This window comes from Diplotaxodon limnothrissa, linkage group LG17 (genome assembly GCF_057381915.1).
Source record: "Diplotaxodon limnothrissa isolate DT_005_m linkage group LG17, D_limnothrissa_male_GT1.1, whole genome shotgun sequence".
NCBI classification, from domain to species: domain Eukaryota; kingdom Metazoa; phylum Chordata; class Actinopteri; order Cichliformes; family Cichlidae; genus Diplotaxodon; species Diplotaxodon limnothrissa.
This window is the reverse complement of record NC_140612.1, coordinates 929,199-941,455: the sequence shown is the minus strand read 5'-3', so window position 1 is coordinate 941,455 and position 12,257 is coordinate 929,199.

Here is a 12,257-nt window from a genome sequence, read left to right as displayed (position 1 = left end):
TAGATACCCTCAGTGCCAAAAGCATAAATATGAAAAAATGTGATCACCAAGAATATCCTAAAAATGGCATTGAGGTGCGTGTTACAGTAAAGAAAAAAAAGTAGCCAAATTTTCATCTGAAAATGTTGAATTTTAGTAAAAACAATGCTCTGTAGTTTGATACTGTCGTTACAGACAAAGCAGATGTTTAAAGCCTTTGGACGCTCATTTGAAATGCACTCATTCTCCTTATCAGCTGGAAACATTAAAGCCGTAAAATGACTTTTTCAAACGGATAAAAACTATTGAACAGCAGCAATGTTGAGCCTGTTCCAAAATTTGAATGTACATGTGTTGAAGGTGCGGGTCTTGTTGAATTATTAAACATACATTCTTTAATTTTTCGAGCCACAAAAACAACAACTTTTAATTTTCTTCTGCTTGAGTATCGGCCTCGGGTAGCTCTACTTATCATTGCTCAATCAGTCGTCTGTTTGTGCTACTTTTTTTCAAGGAGCAGTGGATTATTGGTAAGGGTGACTTTATGTGTTTAGCTACTTAAGTGGAAGTACTGTGGATAGTTTTACCTTACATACATAGATCTACCAGTACAGCTTCTGAGGTAACTGTTTACAAAATGTTATAATCTATCCACAAGTTCTTTGCAATTTTACATTGATAAACATTATCCTTAACACATTTGGCCCACATAAAGTACTATGGCCATCACACTGTCATTTAGAATTGTTTAAATAACTCGTGTCTTAAGTCCTTCCATCAAACAGAAAATAAAAAAAGTCGCATGGTTCACTTTATATCACAAAATGTTAGAAATATAAGCCGTTCATAACAAACTGAAAGGCCGGGAGTTTAAAATGCAAACCGATGGAAGCAGAAGTAGAAGACTATAATGTCTCAGAGCACACGGTGTCTATTATTGTGTAGACTTTTATAAATAAGAGCTTAATAAAGATGCTTAATTTCTTAAGAAATAAACAGGTGGAGTGATCTTTATCAAAAGTGGATGTTGCATCTGTGGCTAAACCCCTGTACCCAAAAACTTTAAAAATCTACTGTGTGTGAGGCTGTGTAAGTAAAGCTTGCCCTTCACACCCACGTGTAACAAACCATTTGTTGGGGGTTGTGGATTTGACACCTCAGCATTGTGAAAGTGGGGAAACATGTTTCTGGCTGTGCATAAGATTCCTCCTTACAACTTAGAATCTCAGTTCTAAATGAAATTCAGATGTTTTTTTAAGTATGGCTAATGTATTATTTGACTTCTAAGGCACACACACACACACACACACACACACACACACACACACACACACACACACACACACACACACACACACACATCATAAAAACGCAATCATTCATCTTCCAACTGTATCTTTCTGTTCTGTCTTTAGAATCATAGGTTGTTTACTGAGCCGTACTTTGGGAGTCATACTGTTGTGATACTGAGGAGAAAAGGGTAAGGTTTGATAGACTAAACCATTACACACACCAAACTTGAATAACCTAAAGAGTGTGTGAGACTGCTAGCTGTGTTGTTCAGCATTAAACTCATCTACAAATGTGTTAGTAAAGAGCGACTTGTACTTCTGTCCCATTAAGCAACGGTTTAACAAATTTCACTGCAAACTATAAAAGGAATCTGGATTTATATAGAACATAGTAGTGATGGATTAAGTGCAGGAAACACTAGTATAAGGTGTCTATTGAACAAATCTCCTTCAGCGTTCAAAATGACCAAAGTGAGGCCTACAGGCGTTTCTCTCGGTTGGTTGTGTTCAGGGAAAAAGCAGCTAAATACACTGAGACTGCTCCACATTGTTAGTGAGTTAACTCTGGATATCTGTAGGTTTTGTCAAACTTGGAGTGAACAAAAGCAGAAAAACAGTAAAAGATGCAGACAGTGAAAGTCTGGTTTATTTCATGAACACAATGAAACATTTTACAGTCCACAGAGCAAAGTAGCATACATGATAAATAGATACACATAACACATACAGTGAGAAGTAAAACTCGTCGTCTTACCACATGTTATATTCTGTAAACTTAAAATAACCACAGAAATTAGAGTTTAGTGTTTTAAAGTCATTATTAAAAACATGAGTCAACATTACTGAAGTGACACTTTAACGATGCGTCTTATCACCGTGTTTATGATGATAAAACATGTTCTCTCGTTAGTAGATGTCTGCGCTGTCACTTGTCATGAAAATGTCCAGAGCCAGGGTTCCTCTTTAATCACCATTGATCATTAATAGGGTCACAAAAGATTTGTCACATTATCCCCATAAACAAAATGCTTTTATAGAAATCATTGTGATACAAATATTTAGATTCTTGATTCACAATGTGCACGAACTCAAAATCTTTAGAGGTTCATATTTATAAAGTATCGCAAATAATACATTTATACCATTGTATGAGCTACACTTCTTGTAAAAAACTGATTGAAAAAAGCTCCTGTCGTGACCTTCCTTCTGTGAGGACACACACACACAGAGAGAGAGAGAGAGAGAGAGAGGAGGAGATCATTAGGATTGGAGGCGTTTTTGGATTTTCACTTATTGTTGGCTTTACAGTCACATAAAATTCATTCCAATTTTTTTGCCTTTGCTTCAATTAAGATGTTTCTTTAAATCTACAGCAGCTTCCTTTTCAAAAAAGTTTACTGACATAGTAAGGAAGTAGCTAGGGAACTCAGTAAGTATGAGCAACAACAGCTTAGGGACTGTTTCTACAATAAAGAGGAATTCATCATCATCCGCAGTTCATCAAAAAAAAAAAAAGTGCCATTAAAAACAATTCAGCAGATCCTCAAAGTATGGATACAATCTGTTTTCAGCTGTAGAGGTACGCTTCATGTACTTATCAACATGCAGTTTAGAGGCTTGCATTAGAGTGCTTTGGTACTTGGGCCTCTTTTATTTAGCACGGTTATACCATTGTGTATTTAGCTATATAAATATGCTCAAGAGTCTATTGTATGTTTGTCATGCAATTAAAAATTCAAAAATATAATTTTTAAATCAGTAACTTTGCAAATTTAGCGCGGACCCTCACCCCTCCCTCCGGCTCCCACGGCCCCGCTGTCACCGTAAGACTCATACTCTTCCCCCACGTATGCTGCTATTTCCCCGCGCCCCAATAATTCTTGTCCTTTTTCTGTTGCAGCCTCCCACAGTCCCGTTTTCGGCGTTCCTGCGCGACTCATCTCCCGGTCCCTTGGTTTCCCGAGTTTCACGCGTGTTTTCCTTCTACCCTCCCGGGACACCTTCAGTTAAAATAAAGTTTATTTTCTCGTACTCCTGTGTGTGTTGGCTCTGCTTCTGGGTCCAGCTTGTGCGCTGAACTTCGGTTCATGACACTAATAGTTTTAAATAGAGCACCACAAACAACAGGTATTCCTTTAGAAATAAACTTTTCTTGTGTTACTTCTAAAAACTACAGATTCTTAACTCTGCAACAGTTAGACAGAGTTGGTTACAGTTAGGCCCTCAACAGTCAGCAAAACAAGTCATAAAACAATAAAAGAGGCTGCCTTATCAAGAGCATCCCAGCACTGTAGTTCCATTACAATCAGTTTCCTTTATTTTATCTTATCATGTCAGAGGCCAACTGAAACCAAGTCCATCTATATAAAAACACCCCATCAGACACACAGTAGTTTCCTCAGCACTTCACAACTGCCGCAAGGTATAGCGTTTTAACTTTTTATTTTTTCGGATCCCAGACACAGCGGTGTGAGGTAGTTAGCACACAGTTTGGACGTGTAGAAAACATTGCTTGTTTGGAACACATCAGCAGAGAGGTAGAGTTCATAGCTGTTCATAAGAGTTTAATTTAATCAAACCTCATTTTACGGATCTAAGTGGCTCCTCATCACTAGCCAATTCACCATTTTATTTAAATATCTGAATTTTCGGAATGAGGATCCAAGCGGGACACAGAGGCTGCTTTAACGCACCAGAATGCAAATATAAATAAAAGCCTGACTATCCTGAGAGCCTAGCTGCAGCGAGACCTTTCTTTCACACGGATTCCTGGATGTGCGTTGGATCCGACTTTGCTACCCACACAGAGCGTTTCTGACAGTCGGGCGCTGCTATACAATAGAGAAAAGCAACAATACACCATGTTTCTCTGCTCCAAGGTAAGGACGTCTGTTATACCCAGCGCATAAATGTCTCTGTGTTAACGCTGATTATTCAAACCCTGTTGAAAATGTGACACATTTGTTATCCAAAAACATTTCCTCTAAATTTGCAAAGTTACTGATTTAAAAATTATATTTTTGAATTTTTAATTGCATGACAAACATACAATAGACTCTTGAGCATATTTATATAGCTAAATACACAATGGTATAACCGTGCTAAATAAAAGAGGCCCAAGTACCAAAGCACTCTAATGCAAGCCTCTAAACTGCATGTTGATAAGTACGTGAAGCGTACCTCTACAGCTGAAAACAGATTGTATCCATACTTTGAGGATCTGCTGAATTGTTTTTAATGGCACTTTTTTTTTTTTTGATGAACTGCGGATGATGATGAATTCCTCTTTATTGTAGAAACAGTCCCTAAGCTGTTGTTGCTCATACTTACTGAGTTCCCTAGCTACTTCCTTACTATGTCAGTAAACTTTTTTGAAAAGGAAGCTGCTGTAGATTTAAAGAAACACCTTAATTGAAGCAAAGGCAAAAAAATTGGAATGAATTTTATGTGACTGTAAAGCCAACAATAAGTGAAAATCCAAAAACGCCTCCAATCCTAATGATCTTCCCCCTCTCTCTCTCTCTCTCTGTGTGTGTGTGTCCTCACAGAAGGAAGGTCACGACAGGAGCTTTTTTCAATCAGTTTTTTACAAGAAGTGTAGCTCATACAATGGTATAAATGTATTATTTGCGATACTTTATAAATATGAACCTCTAAAGATTTTGAGTTCGTGCACATTGTGAATCAAGAATCTAAATATTTGTATCACAATGATTTCTATAAAAGCAATTTTGTTTATGGGGATAATGTGACAAATCTTTTGTGACCCTATTAATGATCAATGGTGATTAAAGAGGAACCCTGGCTCTGGACATTTTCATGACAAGTGACAGCGCAGACATCTACTAACGAGAGAACATGTTTTATCATCATAAACACGGTGATAAGACGCATCGTTAAAGTGTCACTTCAGTAATGTTGACTCATGTTTTTAATAATGACTTTAAAACACTAAACTCTAATTTCTGTGGTTATTTTAAGTTTACAGAATATAACATGTGGTAAGACGACGAGTTTTACTTCTCACTGTATGTGTTATGTGTATCTATTTATCATGTATGCTACTTTGCTCTGTGGACTGTAAAATGTTTCATTGTGTTCATGAAATAAACCAGACTTTCACTGTCTGCATCTTTTACTGTTTTTCTGCTTTTGTTCACTCCAAGTTTGACAAAACCTACAGATATCCAGAGTTAACTCACTAACAATGTGGAGCAGTCTCAGTGTATTTAGCTGCTTTTTCCCTGAACACAACCAACCGAGAGAAACGCCTGTAGGCCTCACTTTGGTCATTTTGAACGCTGAAGGAGATTTGTTCAATAGACACCTTATACTAGTGTTTCCTGCACTTAATCCATCACTACTATGTTCTATATAAATCCAGATTCCTTTTATAGTTTGCAGTGAAATTTGTTAAACCGTTGCTTAATGGGACAGAAGTACAAGTCGCTCTTTACTAACACATTTGTAGATGAGTTTAATGCTGAACAACACAGCTAGCAGTCTCACACACTCTTTAGGTTATTCAAGTTTGGTGTGTGTAATGGTTTAGTCTATCAAACCTTACCCTTTTCTCCTCAGTATCACAACAGTATGACTCCCAAAGTACGGCTCAGTAAACAACCTATGATTCTAAAGACAGAACAGAAAGATACAGTTGGAAGATGAATGATTGCGTTTTTATGATGTGTGTGTGTGTGTGTGTGTGTGTGTGTGTGTGTGTGTGTGTGTGTGTGTGTGTGTGTGTGCCTTAGAAGTCAAATAATACATTAGCCATACTTAAAAAAACATCTGAATTTCATTTAGAACTGAGATTCTAAGTTGTAAGGAGGAATCTTATGCACAGCCAGAAACATGTTTCCCCACTTTCACAATGCTGAGGTGTCAAATCCACAACCCCCAACAAATGGTTTGTTACACGTGGGTGTGAAGGGCAAGCTTTACTTACACAGCCTCACACACAGTAGATTTTTAAAGTTTTTGGGTACAGGGGTTTAGCCACAGATGCAACATCCACTTTTGATAAAGATCACTCCACCTGTTTATTTCTTAAGAAATTAAGCATCTTTATTAAGCTCTTATTTATAAAAGTCTACACAATAATAGACACCGTGTGCTCTGAGACATTATAGTCTTCTACTTCTGCTTCCATCAGTTTGCATTTTAAACTCCCGGCCTTTCAGTTTGTTATGAACGACTTATATTTCTAACATTTTGTGATATAAAAGTGAACCATGCGACTTTTTTAATTTTCTGTTTGATGGAAGGACTTAAGACACGAGTTATTTAAACAATTCTAAATGACAGTGTGATGGCCATAGTACTTTATGTGGGCCAAATGTGTTAAGGATAATGTTTATCAATGTAAAATTGCAAAGAACTTGTGGATAGATTATAACATTTTGTAAACAGTTACCTCAGAAGCTGTACTGGTAGATCTATGTATGTAAGGTAAAACTATCCACAGTACTTCCACTTAAGTAGCTAAACACATAAAGTCACCCTTACCAATAATCCACTGCTCCTTGAAAAAAAGTAGCACAAACAGACGACTGATTGAGCAATGATAAGTAGAGCTACCCGAGGCCGATACTCAAGCAGAAGAAAATTAAAAGTTGTTGTTTTTGTGGCTCGAAAAATTAAAGAATGTATGTTTAATAATTCAACAAGACCCGCACCTTCAACACATGTACATTCAAATTTTGGAACAGGCTCAACATTGCTGCTGTTCAATAGTTTTTATCCGTTTGAAAAAGTCATTTTACGGCTTTAATGTTTCCAGCTGATAAGGAGAATGAGTGCATTTCAAATGAGCGTCCAAAGGCTTTAAACATCTGCTTTGTCTGTAACGACAGTATCAAACTACAGAGCATTGTTTTTACTAAAATTCAACATTTTCAGATGAAAATTTGGCTACTTTTTTTTTCTTTACTGTAACACGCACCTCAATGCCATTTTTAGGATATTCTTGGTGATCACATTTTTTCATATTTATGCTTTTGGCACTGAGGGTATCTAATACGCATGTTGTCACTGTGTTTTTGTACTACCAGCTGTGAGGGCTCTGCTTTTGCTTTGAGCAGTCTGTTTTTATTTTGTCTCGTGACTGTGTGTTTTTTTTTTTCAAACGAGATCCTCGTCAGTTTGATTTTGTTACCACAAACTTTGTGTGAAGTTCACAACAGAGGTAAAGAGATTTAAACACACCAGTTTAAGGAGGCAGGCAGGGGTTGGACCACCTGCACAGGACAGGTGAAGCAGAGAGTGTCGGGGGAGATGTGCAACAGAAGCAGAGGGAACATTTTACAAGATGATAAATGGCAGATTTAGGTGATTAAGGATTTGTTGACAAGATTAAAAGACACGTCCGTCAGAGTTCAACAACATTACAGTTTGATTCAATAAAAAAGTTTTTAGACTACACAAGGTTCATTTTTTCCTCTGATAGTAATCATATTAAACATGTCAAGAAAGAAAGAGTATAAAGAAAAATAGTAAATGTGTGTGTCTAATTAAACTCTTCCTGTGAGCCTTACATCATCCTTTAATATGTTCGGTGTTACAAACTTGAAGAAGCACGGAAAAGATCATCAGACATTAATCTAATCAGTTTGCAGCCTTCATTCGTATTGAAAAGTTGAAATCTTCCCTGCTAGACCCAAGTGCAGCGTTTAACACCGTCGGCCATAACATTTTATTACAGCTATTATTAAATGGAGAGTCCTCTTCACACACTGAGGTTAATTATGAAGCTCCACAGGCTTCTGTGCAAAGACCAGTTCTGTTTACATTATACGTGCTTTAGAAGACATAGCATACCACAGGTCAGCTCAGCAACATTTCGACTTTGGCTTGTTTTTTCTGGTTAACGTTAATTACGTAATTTAGAATTAAAGTTTAGTGTTTTTAGCATTTAGGATGGCCGTGGCGAGTAACTCGAGTGCTGTAAACATTTCATCAAAAGTTATCTGAGTTGGAAGGGTGGCTGTTAATAAGCCATTCTTAAGGAAGGAGAACAGAGAAAAATAAGGCTGAGGTGTGCCAAATTACACAAGAAATTGACTGGAAAAAGAAATCAGCTGTAATATGTCTTATGGAGTAATGAATCCAAATTTGAAATATGCACGGAAGAGGTCCGAAGAGAGATACAACAGTGAATGTCTATAGCCGTCTTTAACACAGCGTGGATACTCTACCGTGCTTTGAGGCTGGATTTCAGCCAGTGTTGTTGGAGCTCTTATCCAAATTAATCAAATTATGAATGTAGAAAAGTTCCACCAGATTTTGATCGACCATGTAATACCACGTAGTGTCTGATTGGCTTCAACTTCATTTTTCAGTACGACAATGATCGCAAACATACTGCCAATGTAGTCAAAGTATGCCTGGATGAAACAACGCATCAGTCATGGATTGATCTCTCCAGGGTTCGAACCTCAAGAAAATCGAAGCAGTGTGGGAACATCTTGACAGAAAACAAAACAAAAGGCAGCCAGCATCCAAAGAAGAGTCTCGGATGTCTTTCAAGAAGCCTGCAGAACTAAGAAATTACAAGAAAGCTTACCTATTAGAGTTTAAGCTGTGTTGAAGAATGAAAGGCAGCTTTAACTGGACAAAAGGGGAAAAAAATCCCACATTGACAGCTAACTCAAGAGACAAAAAGCATTAGAACTCAAGTCATTACCTATATATGTGGTTTCTAATAAGGGACAGAGGAACGATAAGAAATCAAGGACAAGGAGTGTGGTGTAGATAAGTGAGGAAATCCGATCATTACTACAAATTTAGTTGAAATTTAAATATTTTAACTATGGTGCCTCCTGTGAGGGCTGTCTGTTTTCCACATTCTGCAACGGTAAAATACGACTTAGAGGCGGATATTTGTTTTACCAAATGGACAATTGCTGTTGACAAAACTTGACTCTGAGAAAAAAAAAACTCTTTCCCACAGAGGGGAATAAACTTATTCGAATATGAGCTTTTTTCCACTAAGACTTGTTTTATGGGGAGATGTACGAAATTATTTACCGGGTTACAAGCAACGATAATATCGGATGTTGACTCCTCAGCGTCATCATTTTCTATCTATTGAGAAATCCCATTGTAAAAGTAATGAAGAAAAAAACTATTCTGCCGTCTCACTCCTCCTTGACCCGCGGGGTGTGTGTGTGTGTGTGTGTGTGTGTGTGATCGGCGGCGTTGTTTGAACGGAATGCTGACATAATATTCACGGATTCTTCCTCGCGATTGGTAGAACTGTCACAGTAGGGGGCTGAGCAGATATCGACTCCCCTCCCGTTTCTTCTCTCATTTTATCCTAGTCTAGCGAAGCATCTGTTTTTCGCATCTTTCTCTTGACAATACCAATAGTTAGAGAGGGTTGTTTTTTTTGTTTTTTTTTGATTGCCTTCTTGCGAACGCCGTCTGTTTTCCACATTCTGCAACGGTAAAATATGACTTTGAGACGGGTATTTGTTTTACCAAACGGACAATTGCTGTTGACAAAACTCGCCTCATGGTTGACTCTTTCCCACAGAGGGGGGTGCTTTAATAAACTTATTCGAATATGAGCTTTTTTCCCCGCTAAGACTTGTTTTATGGGGAGATGTACGAAACCGGGTTACAAGCAATGATAATATCGGATGTTGACTCCTCAGCGTCATCATTTTCTATCTATTGAGAAAACTTATTGTTAAAGTATTGAAGAAAAAAACTCCTCCTTGGCCCGCGGGGGGTGTGTGTGTGTGTGTGTGTGTGTGTGTGTGTGTGTGTGTGTGTGTGTGTGTGTGTGTGTGTGTGAAACAAGATCGCCTGTCGCGGCGATTATGGTTTGTTTTTTCAGTCTCTTGTAAAAAGGACTCTCAAAAGGAAAAGTAGTATTCAATTTTTTACACATAGGCAGCCTGTAGGTTACAAGCGGATAGAAAGTTCTTCTTTTCATCACAAGCTATGGTGTATCTTAAAGGTTTTTTACAGCGTCTGTATTATAGGAAAATAAAATACTATTGAAATCTCTACAGGAAGTCACTCTTTATTTCCATTACAAACGCCGGTGCAGCTTAAGAAAGTAAAATTACACCCGCTCTGTCTCTCTATACATCACAGAATCAGCTGCTGCATCACCGCTGTGCTTAGGGAACATGACGCAACAGGTCTGAAAATGACTAGACACTTCCGGAGTATTTCCGGTAGGGTTATAAGGTCCGGATCGAGATTGAATATGTCATATTCAAAACCTTCTTCTTTGGGAGAGCAGATCTCATCGGACACAGGAACGCTGCAGAAGGAAAGAATCCATCTTGTGTCTGTGCCTTAGAAATTGTGACGGACTCCTCTCTCTGATTTTTATTCCCCTCCAACAGATGGCGCGCTTCCGGAGGTTTTCCCCCTCCCTCTAAAAACTTTTTTTTTTCCCCAACAACAGATGACGCGCTTCCGGGGGTTCACCCCTCCTTTTTCAGGGTGCAATTCGACACGGTTAGCAACAGATGGCGCGCTTCCGGGGTTCACCCCCCTTTCTCAGGATATAATTCGTCACACGGGGGGTTTCCCACCCCCCCTTCTCCGGATACGATTCGTCACGCTCATTACACGCTTCCGGGGGGGAGGGGCGGGAGGTCAAAAGGTCGTGATTAGGGCCATCAATCACTTCGGATCAAATTTTGTCATAAGCTGTATGGGATTAACTCTCTGTTGAATCTTAATTGCCCCTCGAGGATAAATAAAGTCTTTCTGATTCTGACAAACAAACAAACAAACAAATGAGTGGCCTTAAATAATCTTATGCATAAACATAAACTTGCCTCACACTTCATGACAAGAAACATGCATTATATCATGATGTGTTTATCTGCCCTTACACTGGTTTTTAAGTCGAGTGTGTTCAAAGACACGAGTATAGCTGAAATGTGTTTCACTGGTTGAAAACAACATAAAAATGTAAGGTAGAGACGACTGATCCTTTGTTGTTACAGGTCAGAAACCACAAGAATGTGAGACGTGCGCTTTATCAGAGGCTACTTTCAGTGATGTAACAGCTTAGTTGTGATTTGTGCAACATCTCTAAAGTTAGAAATATCCTGTCTCAGAGTGACGCTGAAAAACTAGTTCATGCATTTATTACTTCCAGGCTGGACGACTGTGATTCATTATTATCAGGAAGTCCTAAAAACTCCCTGAAGAGGCTTCAGTGTAAAGAGTTTCAGTAAGTTTAAGAGTACTTTATGAGGATTTGTATCATAAGATGCTGTCAAATGTTTTTACAGTATTTTACTGTACAAAGTAAAAGGTTGTGGGAAAATGTATCGTCTCTTTTGTCACTGTTGTAAAGAATTTTGCAGCAGTGATGGGACCCAGGAAAAACTGACCAATAGCAACAGAAACTTCTTTCAAACTGCTTTTTTCCAACCCTTTGGTGGAACGAGCCGTAAAAAGAAAACTCAGCAGAAGGTCAGCATGTTCTTATTATGTTGGACAAAACAAAATGATTTCCCAGATATGTTTCCTTCTAAGCTGATTCTTTTTCGTCATTGGAATGTCATTCAGACTGGAGAAGTGCAGTCGGATAATAACAAAGAGAGGGAAGGTAGTCAGAACTGAGGGGATCGAGCTACCAGAAGGCAACATTGCAGACATAGAGGACAGTTACAAGTACCTGCAGAGGGTCAGGCAAGTCCTGAGAAGTCAGCTGAACGTTGAGAACAAGATCCAGGCTACGCCCTGCCCGTGATCAGGTACCCTGCTGGGATAATAAGCTGGCCAAAGGAGGAGATAGAAGCCACTGACATCAAGACAAGGAAGCTCCTGACCATACATGAAGGGTTTCACCCCAATTCCAGCACCTGTACGCTAAGCGGAAGGAAGCCATAACCATAACATAAACTGTATATAAGCCTGCATAGTATACAGAAACATCTGTGCTGAATATGACCAGGAAGTCCCGAGGTCTAAATGATGTCCCCAAGGGTGGTGGAGAATGACCGAGCT